The sequence below is a fragment of the Ricinus communis genome, chromosome 4 (genome assembly GCF_019578655.1).
Source record: "Ricinus communis isolate WT05 ecotype wild-type chromosome 4, ASM1957865v1, whole genome shotgun sequence".
Classification (NCBI taxonomy): domain Eukaryota; kingdom Viridiplantae; phylum Streptophyta; class Magnoliopsida; order Malpighiales; family Euphorbiaceae; genus Ricinus; species Ricinus communis.
Window position 1 is genome coordinate 12,015,798 of NC_063259.1, and position 13,002 is coordinate 12,028,799.

Below are 13,002 nucleotides of genomic sequence, written 5' to 3' on the forward strand. Positions count from 1 at the left end.
GAATACAAAACCAACTCAAACAATCCAATAATATAATATCAAGCCAACATAGTAAAGAAATCCCAATGGATTTAATCAATCTAGCTAATCATGTTCATTCTCAAAATACACAAGAATTCAATTACAACAATAAGCAAAGGTAGAGAAAACCCGATTACACCTTGGATGAGAGTAAACAGCCCCAAATCCTTTTGCTCCAATTGAATCGATTCTTGTTCCTCTTGCTCGATTTGAAAATCAATCGACGAACCTCGCCCAATCTTCGATCCTTCAAGGGAATCCGATTGAAACCTTGATCCAAGTCTCCTTTTCCCTCGGTTTCAGCTCAGAAAACCCTTAGGGAGAGAAAAATTAGGGTTTGGGACGTTCTAACCCTAGCCTCCTCCTCTCTTTTCTCTCTTCGTTCTTTTAATTAATACCCCATATCGCCTCCAATACGGCCGTGTCCCTGGCCGTGTTAAGGACACGGGCTGGTGTTCCTGGCCGTGCTCCATAAGATCTACTTCTTCTTTGATGTCCAACACGGCCGTGTTGGTTTCCGTGTTGGTAACACGGCCTGTGTTTGTGACCGTGTTGAGAACACGGCCATGTTCAGCTTCCTCAATGCTCGTACTTAGCTCATTTCGGCAGCTTTGATGTCCAATTATGCTCCAATTCTTTCCTTTTCATTCTTTGACTTCTTTTAGACCTAATGCACACAAACATACGCATAGGGTGAGTGTTGGTACCAATTCACATCCAAATATCCATAAAATCGATCTTAAAAATCCCATTTAGATGTGTGTATTTTACGCACATCAACTAACCTATTTCTGAATTGATCACCTTCTCCACCTCTCATAATCTTCACGTGGTTGTGTCATGGTTTTATCTTATATCTCCATGATTGAAAACTACTTTAAACTTCTCACCCCATAAACCTGCCCTTTCTAAACCCCTCTACCGTTGAGCACCAACTAAATAACCATTCAATACTTCCTTTGCTCAAAAGTTCTAAAGAAAAAGAATGATGAGTCCTTGGAAGTCATTTTGGATACTAATGTCGTGTCATCCATGGAACAAGCAAGGAAAAAGAAAATGGCAAGTTTGAACATTGAGGCAGGTGAAGAGGGAAAAGAAAAGAAAGTTGAGAAAAGAAGAAGTGAAAAAGAAATAGTAGAGCAAGAAACGGGTGTACCACAAAGAAGGATCACCCTAAGGGAAAAATGATGATCTTCATGACAAGACAAGCAAAGAAAATTAAGAAGTTCTAAAGGCTTCTCAAACATGTTCATAAAGACCTCATCGAAATGGAAAAGCATTATGAGATTCTTCCTTGCCATCCGGACTCTTAGCGCTTATCCAATGATGAGTCTAGTGATGAGGATGATGAAGAGGAAGAAGAGACAAGTAGTTCTAAGGATATCTAGAAGACATTACTTCTCTTATCTCATATTGCATTGCATACACATTTTTCATTGTTTTTCATCTTTTTATTATTTTTGTGGTTTTTTTTTCTCATTGTCCCCATCTAAGTGATTTTCCATTCAAATTAATATGATTTCCATTTTATTTTACTAGATTGTACCCAATGATTCCCTCATGTATGTCTTCCCGTTAATCTTTCTTTGATCTTTTTATCCCTCTTTAATGCTTATACAATTGTAATCTCTTGAATTTGACAAAAGAGGAGAGGGTATAGAGCAAAAATATTGTTTAAATGACATGCATAAATTGAGAGGGAATAAGAATTAAGGGGGAGTCACAATTTTAGACTTTCTTAATCTTTTTACTCAATTTATTCATCAAAATTAAAAACGGAGAGATTGTTAGCCTAAGTGCCTTGTCACATAGCTTATTCTTCTATCTTTTGATCTTAGCAAATAAATTGATACTTGGACTAATATTTTTCTTGAGTTTCTTTAGTGTAGCATAAATGGAGTTGAAATTGCGACCGCACCACAAGGGCACGCCCGCAAAAATTAACACTTTGGTGGCAGCAACTTCTAGTCTACAATTGCTTAAAATCGCGACCGCACCATGTAAGGTGCGACCGTGAAAATCGAAGATTTGAAGGCAAATGTCTCTAGTCTTCAAAAGCTTGAAATCGCGACCGCACCTCAGAAGGGCGCGACCATAAAAATTGAAGACTAAAATATCCCTTAGAAATCGCCAATGGTTATATCAGAAATCTGCCAATACCATACCACCACATTAGATAGCCATTGAAGGGTTTTTAGAATTGCGACCGCGAAGCAAGAATCGCAACTGCAATTTTCATTTTGACAAGTGCATTTAATGCACTATTTTAAAGTGAAAATTTATGGATCTTTTGGATTATAAGAGTAACGGCTCTCTTGAATTTTTAGACTATAAAAACCACACCAAATGGTCATTTATGGTTGATCAACAACCTCTAAAAATTTCAATTATTGTGCATTTATTTCTTTTCTTCTTGCAGTTAATATTTCTCTTGTTTGGTTGTTCAAAGAGCTTGAATGCTCTTATGAGGTTTGAATATAAGCCAAAAACAGTTGGGTTAAGGTTTAAGGGTTAGCCTAGAAAAACTCTTATAAAGGTTGTGTGTGAGCGTAAGAAACACAAGTGTGTAAGGTTTAGTGTGAGCCCTAAATACTAAGTTGGGAGTGAGCTTGAAAATCTCCAAATGTAAAGATTCTAATATAGTGATTATCCAATTGTGTATTGGAGAATGGATGTGGGTTTGTTAATATCTGAACCACTATAACTCTTTGTATGCTATTCCTCTTACTTTCACTCTTTCTTCCTTAACACAAAAATTTTAAATTACTATCCTTTCCCAATTCACCAATTCAGTCTCCCTTCTCGGTTTATAAAGGCAAACAAAAAGCTCTTGTAAGATTGTATTAGCCAAAAACACGAGTTGTGAAATTTGGTATAAGCCTTATATACTAAATCGGGAGTGAGCTTGGTAAAACTTCATTATAAATGTGTTCATGTAGTGGAATACCCGATTAAAGAATTGGAGAGTGAACGTTTGGTTGGTTAACGCTCGAATTATATAAATTATTTTTTATTTTTTTCTCTTTATCTTACTCTCTCTCCTTTATATTAAATTTTTATTAACTATTAATTTTCAATCACCAATTCGATCCCTTTTATGTTATATTAAAATATAAAAATATTATGTGATTAGATAAAAGACTGTATTATGTTTTGCTGATCTTGGACAAATTTATACATATATTTAAAATTTTATTTAATTAATATTTAAATTTATACATACATATATATATATATATATATATACTAATAATTTATTATGATCGTAAAATATTTAATTAAATATTAAGTTATTTAAAAGTATTTATTTATCAAAATTTTATGTTTATATTAATATTCATAGTATAAAAATGAGAACAAATATGTTGTGTACTTAAAAAAACACTAAAAAATTAAAATATATAAAATACACATGTCTTTCAAGCATAAAAACGTGGTTTAATAATTCTCAATATCAAATATAAAACTCAATGAAGCATCATTTTATTTGGTGAATAAAATTTCTTAGAAAAAGTAAATTTACTACTAGATATGAATATATATAATATACCTGCATATTCCATAGCATGCAGAATATTTTGATATTTAATTTAGAATTTTTATATTTCTACTTCTTATAAATATAAAATTATCTATTAAATTTTTATCAAAAATTATAAAAATTTAGTAAATATATTAAAATCTTTTTGATAAATATTTTATCGTTTAATAGATTAATGAATAGTTTAATTATAATTGCATTGATTAAATTCGTTTAAATTCAATCAAGCACATTTAAATTCAGTTAGCCCAAATATTTATTTTAGACTGGGATCAAAAATTAAGGAATCAAACTCAAGGTAGTTAAAAAAGATCGATTTGACTCCATTTGGTTACATATGTATTTATAGGTTTCCCTACTTTATTAAGAAACAGAAACGACATAAACATTTTAACGTTTGGGTAAGTTAAAAGTTGGCTTTGGGTCCACCTCCAATAATAAGAATAGGAAGCATAAATAGACATGATGTCAACATTTTAGCATTTGGGTATTATCAAAGTTGAGTCTGAAGTAGTCACCAGCGATGCAATCTAAGCTACATTTCCTTGATTTTAAGGCGCATGCAATTATCACATGTAATTAGCACTGTACCCACACCAAAATAATAATAATAATAATAATAATAATAATAATAAAATAAATAAGTGACCCATTATTTATAAATTACATGCAATGTGGAAGAACTTTTGTAATGATTATCATTTCTATTCACTTATTCTCCGTTCTCTTATATACACACTCATATGACATCTACACTTAAAAGAAATTGTATATTATTTGTTTATTTATAATACAAATAAAAGAATAATCGATAAGTTTTATATAAGCCCTAATTATTTAGATAATTTGTTAATGATATTATATTCATAATAAGTAATATTTAAAATACAATCTCTTATATTTTAAAAAGAAATATTAAAATGTGTTATCTTTTAAGAATTGTTGTTTAGTAAGAAAATAAATCGTCTACTATTAAAAAAATAAATTTATAATATACTACCAAAATTTTGATTTATTATTAACAATCCTAGGATATAGAGTAAATTCTTTTAAAAATAAGGATATTGAGTAATTTTTTAATTGAAAATTAGTCATTAAAAAATATGTAATCGTTATAAATCAATAAGGAGTAAAAGTATTCTAATTTAATGAGCACACTATAATTTTTATTTTTATTAAAAATATTTATAAGCTGAGGTTAAAAATATATTATATACGATACAATTAGATTAACAAAAAGATGGAAATAAAAATACTTATTTACTCTCATCAAGATATGATCTCTTGATTTATATTTTTTATTTTTAGAAACAATAATAATAGTCATAATATAAGACTATTTGGTTCAACTGTTGAACTTGCTGCTATATGATTTTAGCCAATTAAATAAAACCTGTTTGATGAGGATTTAAGGTCTTTTTGGTTCGCTGACCAATGTAGTTTGTAGCTTGTAGCTGATGGCTGATAGTTGGTATTTGATGATTGATAGATGGTAGCTGATAAATTAAACGTTTGGTAAAATTTCATTAGCAGCTGTTGTTGGCATGTTAATTGATCCTTGAGGGTATAATTTATCTTTAAATATATTTTATTTTATTATATTATTTTTTAATTATATAAATTAATAAAAATAGCTTTTAGTAATTAAAAATATTATAATTATCTTTATTTAGCTTAGTTGTATTTATTATTAAAAATATTTATAAAAGTTAAATAATCAAATAATCAAATAATAAATTATAAATGTTAAAATTATAAATGTTATTATTATTTTAACTATTTAAGTGAAATTTTAAAATAATAATTATTTATCATAAATTATAATAAATTAATAACACCAATTTAAAGTAAGTATTAATTAGTTTTAATAAGAATAATATTGTTTAAATAAATAAACAATAATCAAATCAACTACGAGCTGATAAAAAAAACTTTAAAATAGAACTGATAAAATTAACAGTTTATTGAAACTAAATCAGTTATCAATTGCTAATTCTTAAGTTTTACCGAACAAGTTTAATGTAACTATTTAGTAAAAAACAACTACTAACTGTATGAAACCTTTGATAAAACACCATCTTAATCTCAATTGTTGATAATTAATTTAAATTAAAATAACAACTGATAGAATCAGCTCCTCTTAAAGCTTTTGATCAACTAGTGATATTATTTTTATACATAAAAAAAAATCCTTTCATTAATTATTAAAATTTTTATTTTTAGATTCTATTATTTTATTTACAATATCCAACTTTTAATTTTATTTATAAAACATTAATAATTTTATCTATATTTCTCTTATATGTATTTTTATATTTATCATGACCTACCAATTTTAATTAATATTTAAAATCAATTTAAATAAGAAAAGAATAACAATACAGGCCAAAAAAGACATATTTTGTATTGTTATAATTTTATGATTGTATATTCAATTCGCATTCTTTCATATAAATATTAATTTTATAATATTTTTTATAACTTTTTATTTATATATATAGTTTAAAAATAAATTATAACCATATTGATCATTTTACATGCTAATAGTAATAATTCAAAAATATTTATTAAATATTTGTATGAATCAGTTGTACGCGACAATTTTGGGCGTGCATCCAAGTGTCTTTAACGACCACGGCGTTACAAGGCTTTTCAACCTAATAGGAACACACTAACTAATTACAAAATCTAGCACAGAGATAGAAGTCACCACCCCGAGTAATTTTCCGGGACACTTTTTCTAATTGAGTGGTGTTTCTTGATTCCATAAGGAAGTTTCTCCATATTTAGAGATGGATTCGAAAGTCAACTTCCTTATTTATATAGTCTGTAATTTTATTATTTAACATATTATTCCCTACAAATACGATAATTTATATATTACAAGCATCTATTATGGCATGCGAAGTCCGCCTAAGACTAGCCTGTTTTTATTAAGCTCAGCCGATATTTGATTTGTTAGTCTATTTAACTAGTTAATTATGTACAAGGTTCACTTAGTCTAGCCCAATTACAAGTGATGTATTTATTTCAGCCTTTAAGCCTAATAGACTACCTTTTATATTGACGCTCAATTGAGTGATCTTAGATCTAATATGGCCCAATTAATTCAATTAAAACATGGTAAAACCTACTAAGTCTATGTGGATTTTAGATCTAGGTCCATTTACCATCCTTTAACCTAATAGACTATATTTTCATGTTAAAGTTCAATTTTAACGTAAAGTCTATATGTCTAGTTTTAATTACGCAATCACATTGCAAATATTTGGCATCCATCAAACATAAACTAAAAAAAAGAAAGATAAAGTATAGGAAATCAAATCTAACTATTACAACCCTCCTATAACTAAAAATCAAAAGAAAACGCATAAAACAGACTATATTACATAAAATATAGCCGCAATCCAATAAAATCTAAAAATTAGGCAAAAGTGGTGCAAAGCCGATCGGCTAAGGGCACAAAGTAGATCAGCTCAGGGTAAGCCAAATCGGTTCTGCACAGAGCTAATCTGCTCTAGGGCTTGGAATAGCTAATTCTGTAATTTTCTTTTAAGTTCTCACACCCAGGAGCTGATTTCACATGCACATACAAGCAAAGAAAATTCATTAAAACATGGAACAGGGAGTAAAAGTCATAAAAAAAAAAATCTTATTAAGCAAGAACGCCTAAATCATGCAAACCCTAGAAATCAAGACATATAATAAGTAAATAAAATATTTTATCGCAGATTCTAGGTTTCAATCATGTAACCCTTCAATTATATAATCATAAGGAAAACACAAATCAGTCATGTTACCTTAATCATTTAACTAAATAGACTCAAAATCTAATGAAAAATATATTATTAGATTCAAAACTCTATATGTTCATATTATTATATTTGAAACCCAGCATGGTAGAAACATGTTAATTCATAAGAAACTCTAATCTAATCATGTAAAAAAAAAATTCTAAACATGTTTCTAGAATCATAAAAAAAACCAAAGAACTAATAAAAGAGAAAGAAATATTGATGATGCTGGATGTAGGGGAAATCCTCAGGTTATCACCGCAAATTGTTGTTTTACGAGTCTCTAGAGATGATGAGACGGTTGAATAAGAAATTGGTTAGGAATCCAGTAGTATTTAGGTTTAGGAATTCTTCTATCGTTCAAAAATAAAGGTTCTAGATATCAATTCTTACTTAGTAGATTTTTCTCTTTGCTTTTTAAAACTCATTTTGCCTTTTTTGAACGTTTCTCTTTACCTAATCTATGCTTAATGAATGTAACTAACCATAAATCTAGAATATCATATCTATTTGTAGTAATAGAGGTAGGAACTCTAAGAAAGCTAACAAATATTTAATTATTTAAATTAAAAATTAATTAATTATCTTTTCTTTTATTAGTTAATATCCAATAAAATAGAATAAAATTTTTAAAATTTCAATAATTATCACAAATATCTTCTAAAAATTTTGTTATTATCAATTTTGGCATTTTAAATAAAAAAATACACGTAAAATGATGTCGGATTTTAGAAAATAGCCAATCAACACTATATAGAGCTGACCGGCTTTGCACAGAGCCGATTTGGCTCTATGCTAAGTCGATTACCTGTATGCAGAGCCGATTGGCTTCAAGGACAAAAACTTTCTGCAAATTTTAATAATTTGGTCTCTCAACTTGTGAAAACTGCCGTTTCACTCCTCAGACTTAATTTTTCCTACTAATTTGGTCCAAATTGGTTCTAAAAAAGTAATTTTTGTCTAATTAATCTCAATCCTAACTTGAATTTGCTCATCCTCAATCACCCAAGACTCAAGACAGATGATAACTTTCATCATAAAATTTTTCGTAATTTCCTTAATATCTAGATTCGGAAAATGGATACTTACATCAACTACTAACTATAAATTATATGCTATCAACTATTAGCTATATTGATCGGTTAAACTAATACTCAACTAAACAAACTCTATGTATTGATGCTTATATCATATGTTATTTTAATTCATAATACCAACTTTACTATCATAATAGCTATACTTTTACTTAATATTACACATATACGATGAAAGTTTAATAAATTTATATAATAAACGAATCACCTCCAATTACATATATGTTTTTTTTTTAAAGAGGACGTTATTGTCTAAAAGGTCACATACCTTTCATTGGCTTTGGTCATGCAAAGCATCAATTTCTTTGTCTTCTTCAACCAGAATCACAATGCGTTTTTAGACAATATATTAAGTTGGTAAGTAATTTAGTTAAGTATATTCTTCATATTGATGTATACGAGTTCATGACATGCAATCTTGCTTTAGTAATGTGATCTTAGAAACAAATCCACTTGCTAATTACAGGTCTTTGGAAACTGAATGTGGAGCACTGAGATTTCAATATCTTTTCTGTTTTTCTTTCTTCAGAAACAGTTCAATATCCTGAAAACTTTATATATATACAAATATACGATAACTACATCATTTTAATTGCTTTTCTTTGTAATTTTTATAAGAATATTTTTATTTATTAGAAATTTACAGGCCATAAATTATATAATAAAGAGCGATTATTTTCTATAAGTTATTATAAAAGTGATAACTTATTTAATAAAAAAAAATAAACTCATGTTGTAAGATTTTAAGTATGAGCTTTTGATATAATATTTTATTATATGTATGAATTCTATTTGATATGCTCTAAATTAATTATACTAATTTTTTTTAAACTCAAATTTACTTTTAAATATAAAATCTTAAAAATATTTAATTTAATCATAGTGTTAGTAACGCTAATAACTTTTTATATATATTGCATGGGCCGCAAATGAAGCACCTACCAAGTCAAAGCAAGGGAGACACGTACTTTCGTTCCTTAAAAAGTATAAATAATATAAAAACAGAGACATGCATTGTCTAATGAGATTAGGCCATTAATTTCTCCTATAAATGCTATTACGAGATGATTTCGTATGCTCTTGTTCCTTGTCTAAGGTTATGCTATTATTAGCCATCCAGTTACTTCAAGCAACGGCCATCAACTTTTATTATATTATTTTATTAACGCAAAATATAATGTATAAACTATTAAAAATAATGTTAATTAATAAATTAAAAATTAAAATATAATAATCAAATTTATAGAGTTATTATTAATTAAATTTATAAAAATAACCATATACTTTGTTAACATAAACATCGTTGTAAACTGCAGTCATCACTATGAAGAAATTATCTATAAAAAATATTGATATATTCATTTACTGACAACTTGTTTAAGTTATTGAAGTTTAGATAGAGTTTTCTATAATTTGTTACAACAAAATCATCAATAAATTAAAAATCAGATATTTTACTATGTAATTTATGAACAGATTATTTCTATTAGTAAAATTTTGGAAAGAGTTTCGTTTTTTACTTCTTGCAATTTATCAATGAGAATTTCTCTCAATAATTTTAAATAAAACTTTTTTTAAATGATTTTTTAATGAAAATAATCCAATAGTAATATATTACTAGAATATTGCCAAACTTTTAATCCCATTAATAATCTATTACTACTTAAAAGTTTAAATAAAACTTTCCTTTAAATTCTTGACTTTGCTCATAATCCTTCAGTATTTACAAATTTGAATAAAGAATCTTTCTTCAGATTTTTAATTCTATTCAACTAAATATTTTCTAGAATTAAAATTATTATCCAATTAAAAACTTAATTAATTAATTAATTAATTAATTAATATAATATTAAAGATAATGAATATGTTATTTCTTAGAATAGATTTAATAACGTTATCTAATTAGAAAATTATTTATTAGTTAATATAATATTAAAATATAATTAATATTCTATTTTCTAGGATTAGAGTCAGTATTTAATTAGAAATATAACTTATTAATCAATAAATTAATAGAAAAATTATAAAATTATACATTAGCTTGAATCACATGTCAAAAGAAAATCTTATGTGTAAAAAATAAAGCACACATGTTAAAAAAATTTAATTATATATATATATATATATATATATATAGACTAGTCATTTACTTATGCGTTAAAGACTATTACTATTATTTTATTATATAAATTGATAAATATAATTTTAATGAAATATTTAGTATTTAATAATAATTTATAAAATTTTATAAAATAATAGCAAACTAACTATTTTTAAATACCTTAATTTCTTAATATTTTAATATTTTATTAACGTAATAATATAAAAGTTATTTATTAGTTAATTTTAATATTATATAAATTAATAAATTAATATAATTGATTATTTTTAAAAAATTAAAAATTTATTATTGATTAATTACTAAAAATATAATTTAAAATATAATTTTTTAGAATTAGAAATATTATTTAATTATAAATCTAATTTATTTGTTAATACAATTAATATATGTTATTTCTTAGGATAGAATTAGTATCATTATCTAATTAGAAAACTATTTATTAATTAATTTAATATTAAATTATAACTAATATGTTATTTTTAATATTATAATTAGTGATGTAGATGAATCGATAAATTAATAGAAAAAATTATAAAACTAAACATAAACTAATTAGGAATATAATTTATGAATCAATAAATTAATAAAAAAAAACTATAAAATTAAACATAAGCTTAAATCCCATGTGTCAAAAATAAATATATATTACCAAAATAAAAATTCTATGTATCAAAAATTAAGTATACATAAGTTATTTAATCGTGCATTGCATATCTGTTATTATTGTATCGATTATAAAATTAAGTTTACAAATACAATTTAATAAATTTTTTAATTTTTAATATTAATTAATAATATTTAAAAAATAGTGAACTAATTATTTTTAAATGTCTCTAATTTTTTGAAGAATTTTATTTGTATAATAATATAGAAATAAGTTTAAAATATTTATTTATTAGTTCTAATATTATATAAATTAATACTATCAATATAATTGATATTTATTATTTTTAGAATTAAAACTATTATATAATTAAAATTAATTTATTAGTAAATATAATATTTTTAAAATATTATTTTTATAATTCTAATTAAAAACTAATTTATTAATTAATATAATAATAAAATATAATTAATACATATTATTTCTTAGAACAATTATTATCTAATTAGAAAGCTAACCATTATCTAAATTAGGAAACTAATCATTATTTAATTAGAAATTTAATCATTATCTAATTAGAAAATTAATCATTATCTAATTAGAAGACTAATTTATTATTAATATGTTATTTCTTAAGATTAAAATAAGTGTTTAATTAAAAGAGTAAATTATTAACCAATAAATTAATACAAAAAACTACAAAACTATACATATGCTTAAATCTCATATGTCAAAAATAAATATACGTGTCAAGAAAATAATCCTATATATCAAAAATTAAGTATGTATGTCAAAAAATTTTAAGTCTTATAAATTAACAATATATATATATATATATATACTAGTTAAAGAAATTTTAGATTTCAGAAATTAATATATATTAGTCGTTTGCCCATGTGTTACAAGACCGTTATTATTATTGCGATTATAAAATTAAATTTATGCAATTTAATAAGTTTACAATATTTAATATTAATTTATAATATTTTAATAGATAATAGCAAACTAACTATTTTTAAATATTCTCAGTTTTTTTTAAAATTTTATCAGTGCAATAATTTAAAAATTATTTTTAAAATATTTATGTATTAATTCTAATATTATATGAATTAAAACTATCAATATAATTGATATTACTATTTCTTAAAATTAGAAATTATTATATAATTAAAATTAATTTATTAGTGATTGTAATTTTTAAAAACTTCTATAATTAGAATCATTATCTAATTAAAATACTAATTTATTAATTAATATAATATTAAAATATAATTAATATATCTTTTTGAAATAATTATTATCTAATTAAAAGAATTAATTATTATCTAATTAGAAAATTAATTTATTATTAATATATTATTTCTTAGAATTAGAATGATTGTTAATTAGGAATATAACTTGTTAATCGATAAATTAATAGAAAAAAAATCAAAAAATTATACATAAGATTGAATCTCATATATCAAAAGTAAGTATACATGTTAAAATAACAATTCTATAATTTAAACACACATATCAAAAAAATTTAGATCTAAAGAATTAATATATACTAGTTGTTTACCCATGCGTTGTACAACTGTTATTATTATTTCGATTACAAAATTAATTTGATAGATATAATTTAATAAAATTTTTAATTCTTAAAATTAATTTATAATGTTTGAAAAAATAATAGCAAATTAATTATTTTTAAATACTATTAATTTTTAAAATTTTACTAGTATGATGATATAAAAATTATTTTAAATATTTATTTAATTAATTTTGGTATTATATAATTTAATATTAATATTATAATTGATATTACTATTTTTAAATAAGAATTT